At 42.1% G+C, this 14108-nt stretch overlaps 1 protein-coding gene across 1 annotated transcript in view; it reads left to right on the top strand.

Annotated features, from left to right (window-relative positions):
* Positions 1 to 14108, top strand: part of septin12 (septin 12) — a 100930-nt gene that overhangs the window by 44543 nt on the left and 42279 nt on the right. The gene's annotated exons all lie outside the window — the stretch shown is intronic.

Here is a 14108-nt window from a genome sequence, read left to right as displayed (position 1 = left end):
CTGAGATGAGATAAAATGGACAGGTTATAGTTTTCATGGGGGAAATCGCATACATGGAAGTCAGTCAGACAGTCTTTCTCTCCTCAGTCTTCTAGTTCAGCAACAGTCGTATCCTCATGTCCTCTCCATCACAAATAAGAAAAAAAACCTCACAAAGTACACACTGAGCACACAAAGATACAAACTCTTTCTCTCTCCCCCCCGCCTCTCTTTCTCTGTTATACACACACACACACACACTAACAGCTTAGCAGCTCGCCAATACGAAATGTCCACCAAGGACGCACAATCCTTTGTATTTGTTATTCAATAGTTGCATTCAACAGTTTATGTAATGTCAGTTTTATGTCACAGTCAGTGTTATGGTTTGGTTGCAGCAGGACCCAAAAACAGACACCAAAACTGGGAGTAGGTGAAATAAAGTGAATTTATTAAAGGCTCAGACAAGCTTAGGTGGTAGGATAGGTGAAGGTAGGTTCAGGCTCAGGCTCACGTAAGGGCTGACGGTGCAGGAAGACTGAGGCTCAGGTGAAGGCTCCGGTGAGTGTGAAGCGATGGATCCCAGAGAGATCAGGCAGTGAATTGAGGAGCGGCTAGCTGGGCAGCTGAGTGGCTGTGGCACTGCAGCTCGGGATGGCACTGACTGACTAGGAACAACGAGGAGATGCAAAAGTTAGACGAGATGGTAGCAGCCTGGCAAACAAGTACAAAAAACACTAGGAATAGATCGAGAGGTTCAGCCATTGATACCACATAGTAATGCGGAAACAATCAGGCAGCGTGTGTTGAGACGAGCAGAGTATTTAAGCTGGTGCTTGATCATTAGATGAGCTGCAGGTGTGTGAATGCAGGAGCTCCAGCTGACCACGGAAACCATGCCCAGCTCAGCCTCAGAGCACACAGAACAACCAGCACACAAAGCACATAGAAAACCCCCCACAAAAGTCCACAATCGTGACAGTCAGAAGCTACGTATTAAAGAAAATCAAGATTTAGCCCTGCATTAAAACAAGACCCTCCCCCTATCCACTCTTACCCAGTCTGTGTGGAGGGTCAGCCACAAAAACAATCATTCCAAACCAAAAAGTAGTGGGTTATAAAACCCTCCAACATCAAGTCTGCATGGATGCAGGCTTACAACCACAACCTCTTGTTCTTCTAATGCAGACTAGATTCCTTGTGCTACATTGCTGCCTCCCGCAGGATGGAACTAGGTTGCAATTTGAATCTGTGTACCTTAAACAGACATGTGATGGGCCATTTTTGTGAGTTTTTATTTATTCAATTAATAATGTTTCCTTTCACAAGCTCGGTTTTACCTGACATGACCAAAAGTGTCAATAGAAAAGCCTCAGGATTTTGTTGGGGGTTCGCGACTCAAAAAGGTTGAGATTGCTGAGGTTGAGTTAGCATAAACTACTGCTCTAAGTTGAGTACTGCAACTAGGAAATTCTATGGATTTCCCACAGACCCATTTTTTAACATAGGACACCTTGCATTTCCAGCTAGGTCAATTATTATTCTTTATTATATGAATTTCTAAGCTGAGAAAATAAATATTTGTAAAAATTTCTAAAACCTAGAAAATCTTTTTTTTCAAAATGGTGCATGTAATGTCAATGTAATGTCTGCTGGATGGGCCAGCAATGGTTGAGGGCATTAAATGTGGGCATTCAACAAGATATATACTAGTAGTTTTATAATCATTCAGAGTTTCTTTGGTTGTATAAGTAGCAGTAATAACATATATAAGTCAATTAGAAAAGCACAACACATTTTCAAGTCCTTGCAATCTTCATTTCGACAATAACCTTTTAAACATAAAACAAAAATGTGAAAAGGAAGAAGCGGTTAAATTTAGAGTAAGATGATTAAAAATTCAACCTTTATTTAAAGTTTGGTCATTGGTAAAGTAGGTCATGAAAAACCAAGAATTATTGATAGTGACTGAAATGAAATGATTAATTGCCCATGCACATGCAATATATAATATATATAAAAAATATTGCAAAACAGTATACCTCAGCTATGATCGATGATGTGTCCGTGTAAGCGTGCATGCCTGCCTGCTTGAGTGCACTGCATGGAGAGCAATTGTGCAGGTGTACTTTTTTACCACTTGGGGGAAACACTGAATCCTTGTTAATTCACCATCATGCTGCAGAGCAGTGACTCTCAGAGCTGGGTGCCTTATCATATTCCACAGGCTCTCCTGCCACAACAATATAAGCATGACCCTTGCAATCCATGGTTTTAATCTCATGTCTAGGGACACCCGGGAATCCTGGGAACTGCACTTGTTTTAAATGGATAACGTCAAGCACAATCAAAACACATTGGTTATATTTAAGTAAAACTAATCCCCTTTTCACACTGGCCAAAAAACATAGACAATAATAAATAAAATAGATTAAAAAAAATAAAAATGCTATGATGTGAATCGAAGTTAAGAAGATTTGATAATATCTTTCCATCCATCTCAGCCAAGCAGCAATTGAACATCTTTCAGTCGGCGCTGAGTTTTAAGATTTAGTAACTATTGTTTGCCGCTTCCGTGTGTTCTGACCCTGTGTGATCAGCAGCCTGAACGGTACTCAGCATGTGCAGCTTATCAGAGATCAGAAAGAAGCAAGATGGCTCACTCACTAGCAACTTCTGTTCCGGCTCCAGAAAAAAATTGTGTCCAACAGAAAGGCACCCCATTAATTGCTGATTAGTTAATTGCCAGGTTTACCCGCATCTAAGAAAACCTGCATCTACAAGCTAATTTCATAATCAGCATATGGGCCTATAGGATTATGCTATTTGCAATTGTTGTTTCATTTGGTAGTATTAATAATGATTATGGTTAAAGAATGCCACCACTAAACGATGCAGTTTTTGCTATAGCTGCAAGTGTGAGGAATTAATTGCCTGTGATCTGAGAAGAACACCCTTCATTGAATAATACAATTTTTTAAAGCAAGTATTTTCTTTTTTTCAAAGGCAAATTAAGGTGATATTATTTTATATAGAATTTTAAATTATTGTGAGCTTGAAATGCAGATAGTGTCACCATGTGGCCATTTATTAAGCATGCTTCATTTTCACTCCTTAGTCTTAAACAATGAAGTACAGAAGCTAAAAATGGTCCAAAAAATACACTATATTACACAATCTAAGTTTTGTCATCCCTATTTCTTATGCCATTTGCTTTCAAAAATATTTTTCATTTGCTAATTTCATTAACTTCCCCCCCAATTTTGTACAATGCATATTATAGTTATTAGGGTAATCACCGCAACAGTGATTTGTAATTGGATAGTACGTGAACTGGTAGACGGCATCCATATACAACAGAAATCTGGGTGGATTGTATGGATGGACAGATGGTGAGAAAAGAGGAGGAGTGAGAGAGTCTAGTATCCGTTTGCTGCTGACTGTTCTCTTGTGTTTGCATGTTAATGCTTGTTCGGAGACACACACTCCACATTCCTCTACAAACTTCTCTGTGTCAGCAAACCTTTGTGTGTGTATGTGTGTGTGGGCGTATAAATGTTTCTATGTAAGGGCTGTGTGATGATTACACACTGCCTCTCTTCTCAAATATCTTACTCATAAAATTTCTCTGAAATGATAAAATATGTTTTTTTAGGTAGGCTTATCAGATGACCAAAACACAGCACAGAAGCTGTGCTGGATACTCTAAGAAGAGGGATTGGTGACAGTAGCACACCTCAGGGTGGCCTGCAGGTCCTGGTTGGCTCTCATAGTCTGACCATTGGTCTGGGGATGAAAGCCAGAGGATAAGTTGACTGTAGCACCAAGAGCTAGACAAAATGCTTTCCATACCTGGGACATGAACTGGGGTCCTCTATCTGAGCCTATGTACAGTGGGATGCCATGGAGACAGAAAACATGATAGGTAAGGAGGTCTGCTGAAGGCACAAAGTGTACTGCCTTAGAAGACTTAGATGTCTGTGTTACCTTGTGAGGGGGGCAGACCAGCGATGTCGAGGGCAATGTGGGACCAAGGACAACTGGAAATGGGGAGTGGACGAAGCAGACCAGTGGAGGGACGATGAGAGGACTTCCTGGTTGCGCAGATTGTACAGGTGGCAGCATAGCCACCAGAAAGGGCACTTCAGGAAGAAGAGGATGCGTTTGATTCCGGGATGGCAGGCAAAACGGGAAGTATGGATCCAATGCCGGACCTGGGAGCAGATAGATTCAGGCATAGATAAGCGGTTGGGTGGGCCCTTACCTGGGTTGAACTGCTGCCGCTGTGCTGCTCTCAACACACTCTCAATCTCCCAAATGAGGACTCCCAGTACACAAGTTGGGGGAAGGATGGTGTTGGGACCACAGTGAGACACCTCTGCAACAACCTGGCGGGAGAGGGCATCAGGTTTAATGTTGCAATAGCCAGGTCTGTAGGTGACTGAGAAGTTAAAGCATACAAAAACAAAGCCCAGCATACCTGCCTGGAGTTGAGATGTTTGGCAAAATGTTTGAATATAAGCCAAAGGGCTGCTCTGCTCCGTCCAACCAGTGTCTCCACTCCTTTAGGGCCATGTTTGACTGCCAGGAGCTACTGGTTACCCACATCATAATTGCAGTCGGCCAGGGAGAGGCGCTGCGAGAAGAAGGTGCATAGATGTAGCTTCTGATCAGAGGAAGAGCATTGAGAAAGGACAGTACCAATACCAACATCAGAGGCATCAACAATAAACTGATGGGATGGGTCTCGTTGATTCAGAATGGGACCAGTAGTAAAGAGTGTCTTCAGCCGAGGAAAGGAAAACAGCAAGGGCGTTTGTTACATCAAAGGGCAAGACTAGGTACTCAGAGTGCCACAGTGATGTTATTCATCAGCGCCACACTGAGAAACAAGCGCCAGATTCTTGTTGCGGCAAATTATTTGGGCATTCTCAGCAGCTTACAGCCTCAGTTTTACAAATCTGGGCTGAGGACACAAACAGTGAGGATACTCTGAACACTCTTTCCACCTGACTTTTTGGACTGATCTAAGAGTCTTACTGCCTGACCAGTGTCGCTTGCTAGCGTCACGGCTAAGCTAACCACAACAACATTGCTAACCATGCCCGGTGTGGATTGTGAACTCCTACAGCAAGCAAACAAAAAGATCTCTGACCTCAATGACGATATCCGACAGCCCTCTGATGGACTCCAGAAGAAAGAGTCACTGCTATCCAACTTCATAGATGTAGCGTCCACAATCCAAATAGATCGCTTTGCTCAGTGCAATCCTCCAGGACACGGTTGTTTGGGACCCAGCTGCTGGCCCACAACTCTCCTCCTGCTCAACACCCAAGCAGCTGCCTTGGACCGAGGTTTTGGTCCGTGGTTGAAAGAGGGACCCAGATGGGTCTGCTTCTCCGCCCTGCCTGAACCTCTCAAACCGCTATGCAGCCCTGTCGGCTGACGACCCAGCTCATACAGATGACCCCCCTGCGGCTCCTCATTGCCCAATGACGACGCCTGCTGCTCCTCTTCACCCGATGGCGATGCCTGCTGATCAAGATAACCTTCCTCGCCCGGGCCCAAACCAGCGGCTCTCATCCAGGTCCAAAACCTCCTCCTCGCGGTGCCGGATCCTGAGGGATGCTGTAATGCGGTGCTCCGGTGCTCTTCCTCACACCAAGCCGGCTATCGATACCTCTCCGAGATACGTAGCTACTACTCAGCCAAAGCACTCCCCTGCTCGGACACAGAGTACTGAAAGCTCACAGCCATCCTCTCCTTGTCCCCTCTTCGCTCCTACCACACTCATCACAGGAGACTCCATCTCTAGGAAGATTTGCTTTTTAAATGCAGCCACACGCTGCTTTCCTGGAGCCACGGTGCTGGTTATCCTTGATAAGCTCCCCAACCTACTGTTTTCTCTCCAACCATCTATTAACCGGGTTCTAATTCATGTCGGAACCAATGACACGGCTCATCAGCAGTCGGAGCTGACTAAAAAGGACTTTAATGCCCTCTTCGGCTTTTTAAACAGCTGTGGAAAGGATGTCTGGCTCAGCGGACCTCTCCCAACTCTCGGCCGTGGAGCTGGCCGTTTCTCCAGAATCCTCAGTCTGAACAGCTGGCTCCAGTCTGCCTGCAGAATCCACAACATTGGTTTTATCGACAACTTCAACCTGTTCTGGAACCGTCCTCCCCTCTTCCGGACCGACGGACTTCACCCGAACAGTCTCGGTAGCACAGTATTAGCAGCTAACATCCAGCATGCTAGACCGCTGCTGCTCCGCGTGATTGACTACTGACCTGCCACGCCCCCCACCTGGAGCCTTCTTCCTCTCCACCTACTCTTGTAGCACACAGTACTGTGTCTCTCACAAGGTCCCCCTGGGAGCCAACTCAGGTACTGACACTCTCCACAGTTCAACGCCCCTACCATGGTCCACTGTCTCCTACTGGCTGTTATAAAGCCACTTCCACTGCTGTGATTAACTGGATTCCAATTCCTGTTGTTATGTCACATCGCAAATCAATATACACACACAGGTGTAGTCGAACTATCAATCACAGTGTGCTTGTTAATCCAACCAGGTCAGCTAACACCAAACTTCACACCAGCAATCTAACCTTTGGGTTATTTAACATCCGCTCACTGACTAACACGGGACCTCTACTCCATGATCTACTGAATGACCGTAAGTTTGACTTCTTTTGCTTGACTGAGACATGGCAGCAGACTAATGACTTTTCACACCTTGATCAAACTATTCCTCCTGGATTTTTCTACTCATCACAACCCCGTACCTCTGGCAGAGGGGGTGGCCTGGCGATATTATACAATCAAAAATTGAAAGTGTCCTCCATTATAGTGCCTGTGTACCCCTCATTTGAGTCCATTGCTCTGCAAATCAAGGGCCCAACTCCTACTATTCTGGCCACTATTTATCAACCACCCAAGCCGAATAATGCCCTCCTACAGGAATTCTCTGCCTTCTTAACAACCTTATGTTCTGTGTCCCCAAATTTAATATTGCTGGGTGATTTTAATATCCACTTGGATAGCATCAACAATGTTTTTACAAAGGACTTTACTTCTTGCCTTGACAGCTTCGGACTACAGCGATATATTGACTTTCTGACACACTCCAAAGGACACATTCTTAACCTAATCTGCTGTTCTGGTGTAACCCCTCAAAACTGCAGTGCCTCAGATTTGCCTATCTCAGACCACAAGTTAATATCCTTCAGTATCAATCTAAGATTATCCAAGACCAACATGCCACGCTCTATCACATTTCGAAACATCAAAAATATCGACTTGTCGGCCCTCTCTAATGGAATTGATGACTTCCCTAGCAGAGACAACTTATCCACCACAGATGAACTGGTATCCCACTACAATATTGGACTTCATCGACTGGTAAATACTCTTGCACCTCTGAAAACAAGATCTGTCCCCTTTGCCCACTCTGCTCCTTGGTTTACACCAGCACTACGCCAGCTCAAAACTAAAGGCCGTCGTCTGGAACGCCTCTATGCCAAAACCGGCCTAGCAGTGCACAAAGAAATGTATCATAATCACATACTCCAATACAAGGATGCTCTTTCTTCAGCCAAAACCACATACTACTCAACCTTAATCAGGACAGCGAATGAGAACATTAGAGCCCTATTCTCAACTATCAACAATATTCTGAAACCACCTGATGCTCTACCACCTCACTTACTCACAGTTACACAGTGTGATAAATTCATGACCTTCTTCAATGCCAAAATTAAAAACACCCACCAGACACTGACTGCTTCAAAAAACTCTGCATCCTCTCTGCACTCTCTGCCCACATTTCCATCAGCTCTCCACTTGCCAGCTTCAAACTGCCAAATGTCTCTGAAATAATCGGACTCATCCTTAAATCCAAATCATCCACCTGCCAGCTAGACCCCCTACCTACCTACCTGGTAAAAGGCTGCCTGCCTGCCCTGTCCTCTCTAATAACTGACATCATTCATTCCTCACTGACTTCTGGTGTTCTTCAGACATTCGCACTTCTGACACTGTCTCCACCTTTAAATCCCGCCTGAAAACACACTTATTCCGAGTGGCTTACTCTGTATCAGACTAATCATATAATCACACCCTTGCCTATTCTCTATTATTGCACTGTAATCCCATCTTCATATTTATTTATTTATTTATCTTTCATAATTGCACTAAAATGTTTCCTGATTTTCTTTCTTGATGTACTGCTGTTGCTATATGTGGTGTCCTTGAGTGCTTTGAAAGGCGCCATTCAATAAAATGCATTATTATTATTATTATTATTATTATTATTATTATTATTATTATTATTATTATTCAGACTTCAATAATCAATACAGGGACAGAGAGACTTGTCTTTCTTGGAGACAAAAAGGAAACCTGCCCCAACTGCAGAAGATGAAGGACAGATCAAGCCAGCAGACAAGAGAGTCATTAATATAAATCTCCATAACTTTTCTCTCAGGACATCTATAGCACAAGCATAGGGATGGTGTGGAGGCAGAGGTGGGGCCAAATCTTTACTGAAAACCTGGCTGAGATCATGCTATTCAGTTGGAATGACTGATAAATCTGGGGTTTTCAGTGGTGACAAAGTGGTGGCCTCTGCTGGTGTCATGGCAGATTGCAGACTAGAGGAGTGAAAAAAGAGCACCAGCTAAGGATTTTACCAGCTGACCAGTCAATGTGTGGGTAATGTTGTTTTAACCTGGGGTGACCAAGAACGATAGGTGTACTGGGGGAATCAAAGATGTTGAAGGTAATGCTCTCCCTATGGTTACCAGACAGGAGCAGTGTAACAGGGTGAGAACAATGAGTAACTTGAGCCAAAAACTTTATAAATACATTTATAGCACCAGCAGTACAGGGGAATTTAAGCTGTCTGAGAGGGATTCCAGACTGAATAGCCAATTCTTGCCAGGAGAGGTAGATGGTCCCAGGGCCCCATGGTCGATCAGAAGGGAGCCTGAATGAAAAGAGAGGAGGAGGAGGAGGTGAAAAAGGAAAAAGAGGCGGAGGAGGAGAAAGAGGAGGAGGAGGAGGACACTACAGAGAGTAAGAGCTTGTGGGGACAGAAAACAAAAGCAAAAGTTAGAGAAATGCAATGTTAATCAGAATAAACAGATTGTTTCTCGTCGGCAGGACAATGTGAATTCCAATACTATAGGTAACTCATTGAGACTGAGACCAACCCACTGAAGAAGCTAGCAATCAAAGTCAAGCACTAATTAAAGGCTAAGTCAAAGAAGTAAGTTTTGAGTTTAGATTTAAAGGCGTCAATAGAGCCAGATTGCCCTGCAGCCAGCTGACTTCTTCTTAACCCTGGGAACCGTCAAGAGCCCTGAATTTTGAGAGCGTAATGCACAATTTGGAATATATGGTATAATGAGATCTGACATATACTACAGGGCAATGCCGTGTACAGTTTTGTATGTCATCAGCAGCACCTTAAAGTCTGATCTTATATGAACTGGGAGCCAATGCAGTGAGGCTAGGATTGGTTTAATGTGATATATCAACATCAAATTTTCTTGTACGTGTTAAGACTCTAGCTGCAGCAAATAAGGCATTGCAGTAATCCAACCTAGATGAAAAAAGATCAAAAGAGAGGGTAGAATCAAAACTAACACCAGGATTCTTGACAGTTGAACTTTCAGAAATAACACAGTTGTCGAGAGTTACGGTCACCTGATCAAAGTGGTGTCTCTGTCGAGCGGGGGCAATGACCAGCATCTCAGTTTTATCCGAATTCTTCACTGCATACAGGCAGGTCTCTAATTTCGTGCTTTGAGATTTCTCATCAGCTTTTATAGGCACATACAGCTGAGTGTCATCTGCATAGCAGTGGAAATGTATTCCATAACTCTGAATAATTTGGCCGAGAGGTGAAATATATAAAGAGAAGAGCAAAGGGCCCAGAACAGAGCCCTGGGGAACTCCATACTTCATATCAGTAAATATTGATGTAGTACTATTGTAAGAAACACATTGTTTTCTTTCCGATAGGTAGGACTTTAGCCAAGCTAGAGCCAGGCCAGAGATGCCAAATTGACTTTCAAGTCGGTCTGACAATATGCCATGATCTATGGTATCAAATGCAGTACTGAGATCCAGTAACAGAAGCACTGAGGTAGAGTATGAGTCTAAAGTAAGTAGAATGTCATTTACCACTTTAGTAACGGCAGTTTCGCTGGAATGACAGGCTCTGAAAGCTGATTAAAAAGGTTCCAGAAGACTATTGTTAAGAAAGTAGACTGAAAGTTGCTGGGACACAACTCTTTCCAAGACTTTAGAGACGAAAGGAAGGTTGGATACAGGTCTATAATTATTTAGAGATCCTGGGTCAAGATGTGGTTTCTTCAGTAGAGGTTTAACCACAGCAGACTTAAAACTAGCAGGGACAACACTGGTCATGAGTGATGAGTTAACAATATTTAACATTGTAGGTCCCAGTGCTCGCCGTAGATCCTGAAACAGTTTTTGCTGGAAGGGGGTCCAGGACGCAGGTAGTTGGCTTTGAGGATGAAACCATTTTAGACAATATCTCAAGGGAGATATTTTCAAAAGTGTTAAGATCTGAGACTAACTGAGAATCAGCAGAAGGATTTTTTTATAATCAAGTTTGACGAGGAAGCCAGAGATGATGAGTTAATTTTGGCTCTAATCTCATCAATTTTATTGCAAAAGAAATCTAAGAAATTATTTGCATTAAAGGATATACAGCTTATTGTTTATTACGCCGGAGAAATATGCTGTTCTAGCAGCATTAAGAGCACGCTTGTAATTGAGTACACTATCGCGCCATGCAAGATAAAAAACTTCCAATTTAGATTTTCGCCTGCTTGAGATCTTGGGTTTCATCAGTAAACCAGGGAGTAGATTTCTTTGGCCGTCTTGTCATGGTAGAGACCGGAGCCACAGAATCGAGGAGAGAAACGAGTAACGAGTTAACTTCATTAGTGAATTTTTCCACAGGTTTTGTCATAAAGGGTATAGAAAAAGTCTCCAACTTTGCTCTTCTGGCTGCATCCTGCTGCCTCTCTGATTTTTCTCCAGCATTTCTGTGTCCTTTACTTGTCTTGGTAGTTTTCTAAAATATTGTAATGATTGATAGAATATTTTGCACGAAGGCAGGCACATTCATGCATGCACCTGCATGTGTACAGTACCCTCCCTTGCCCAACCTACCCAAAATAGGGCTCCCCCGACAGCCACAGTGTAATTCGAGCTTGTTTAGTATGTGACATATTCTACAGATACAGACATAAAAACTGTTGTAAAACATTATTATGATGTCGAGATGATGCTGATGACGCCGAAAGGAAAGCAAGACGTTCCGCCAAACACACACGCTACTCACGAAGGCAGTGTGTCCGACTTGTAATTGTATGTTTCCCCCTATATCTGTGTGAAACGGATTTCAGTTGCTGTGAGATGATCTGAAAAGCACTTCATTTGAAGCTTAGTGAGGCAATTTGGGGTACATCAGAAAAATGACCAAACAGGTCAACTGTGAAGCTGCTTATTTCTACCCATATTTACATCTCTTGTTAGGTAGCAGCCTCTAGTTGCCATAGTAATTATTACAGCAGCAGTATAAAGAGCAACACGTTGCAAAGGGAGGTTGTGGATGGATGGTCGGGTCAAACAAGCAAAGGACTTGACCCAGGAAACTGCTGCTTGTGTCCAGTGTGAATGGGAAAGTCAATGGTGAGACATTTTAACTTACTAACATAGTGAAGTTATATCAAATAATTTACATTACAGATGTAGAAGTATGTAACGTAGGTACGTTTGTAACTGAAGTTAAATAAGTAAGGTAGTTATTTTAAGTCAAACCACAATGTTTTTCTAAACCTAACCAATTAGTTTTCTTGCCTAAACCTAACCAAACTGCAAGTGTACGACAAAGGTTAGGTATGCTGCAACGGTCATGTTGTTTTGGGAACAGTGATATATGTTGTTTTGGGAGTGATTGGCGATCAACCTATTCAGTTGTTTAGGTATGAGGATGTGTTGCTTTTAGGTAGGCCATAGTGGATTTCATTACTAACGCTAGGCAAAGACAAGTCTTACATCTAGTGGTGGAATGTTATTGTACATTTATTCAAATGTTGTAATTTGGTACAATTTTGAGGTACTGGAGGTACTTAACACTTCTACTCCACTGCATTTTACTGCATGTGCTTTATAGTTCGACAGCCATGCAGAAAACTTTTCAGATTAAACATACAATCTATTTCAAACGTGATGATTTGTTCAGTGAAAAGAAAACTCCTTATGTCATTTCATTCGATAATTGAATCCTGAAACTTTTATTTTCTTTCACAAAGTGAAAAACTGCCAGTGTAGTTATTTCGCTGTATTGAATTCTGATTTGAATGCAAATAATATTTCAATAGTTTTTTAAAAATCAACTCTGCAAAAATCACTGCACTGTAAGACTCAAGACAACACAGAAGCAAAAAGAAGTTACAAATAGCCATACCTCAACCAAGTATAATAAGATTCTGCTCATACATTGTTACATTAGTGGTGATTATTTTATAATATGATGCATATAACTCAGTATAGTGGCCATTCTATAACTACTACTACTACTACTACTTAAAATATTTAATATATGGAAACATCATGGAATCGTGCAGGGGTAGTTCATTGAGCAGCTATATGTTTGAAGTGTGGGATGAAGAAGTGGGATAGGAGTTGTGTCTGAGAGTTGAACAGTGTCTGATGTTGCAATGCTGTCACCTGTCAGTGTTCAGTACCAAAGTCATTCATGGGAAGAAAGAAAGGACAGAAGGCAGAACACCAAACGTGTCTAAATTCATCACCACAGCAGCACTATCCACTTATAGAAAAAAAGTTCATCATACATCAGAAACTGCAAAATGTGAATTTTTCCATTTCAACATGATTAAAAATGCAGAAGATCTGACAGAAATCTGAGCATGAGATATATGAGATATATATAGGTATGAGTATAAGATAGAAAACAGGCTTCTACTTAACAAATCAAGTTCGTATTTTTTTAAATTATTAGATTAATCAGATCATTTTAGTTTGGAATTCCCTTTGTATTAGGACCCTGACAAGCTCGTCAGCCAATGTTGGGGCTGTTGGTGAGTGTGGCCCTAGTTTTTGTGGTGTCTCCCGCACTGTTGTCACTAGTCGACCCTTGTTGGCAGCTTTTCGGCCGACTGAGCACACTGAATCGGTGGCAGGGCCCATTGGTGAGGGAAATTAAAGGGAAAAAAAGGAAGAAAAGCTCTTAACCATCAACAGCTTGATCTGTTGTGGTGGAGAAAATCGTTTGACTAGCCTGAATCGTATTTGTCCATTTACTTTTCCTCATCTGGACGAAAGCTAGGAACATCCTTAAAACTATGCTGGATCAGCATTATTATTCCGACCCTCTTCCTCCCTGGGGCAGTCCCGCTGGTACGGTTGAAGGATGCCTTTGGCAGTGATCAGCTCAAAGTCTGCTTCTCTTATTCCAAAACACCTGCTTTCTTCTCCAATGCTGATGAAAGTATTTCTGCCATAGGTACTACATGTTTTCAGAAAAAAAAGCCAAAAGAATGAGAGTTAAAAAAAAAAAATGGAGCAGAATTTGGAGGAGCTACCAGTTGCTGCATCTTCATGCGCCACTGATGCCATTTCAAAAATCTAGATATATCTATATCACAGATATATCACTGTCTGCATTTTTTTTGTCTGATATGCACTGATATGAAAACTTTTTTTTCAGGATTATAATGCAGAAAGTAATGGTGGTTGTTTATATTGATTAAATTCCCAGTAAAGTTTCAGTGCACTGATGTCAAAATGTCCTACCTCTATCACATATCTTTGTCACAAGTGTCACCTTTAAGAGTTTATTGCAAAAATATGTTAATATTGGCCACTATCGCCTCCAAAAATCAAGTAATGGTAAGGCTCTAGTGGAAATATGCAACTATTTACTACTATGTGTACCCTGATAGGGCTGACAGCTTCAGCCTTCAAAATCTGAAATCACAATGGTATTTATTAATTCTCTTTTTTTTTAATTTTCTTTTATTTAATTTAGTTTAGTTAACATTTTGCCCACCCCTTGCAATGAGCA

Source organism: Pagrus major, chromosome 23 (assembly GCF_040436345.1).
Source record: "Pagrus major chromosome 23, Pma_NU_1.0".
Lineage (NCBI taxonomy): Eukaryota > Metazoa > Chordata > Actinopteri > Spariformes > Sparidae > Pagrus > Pagrus major.
Note: the sequence above shows the minus strand (reverse complement) of the source record. Positions and strands in the feature narration are given on the sequence as shown.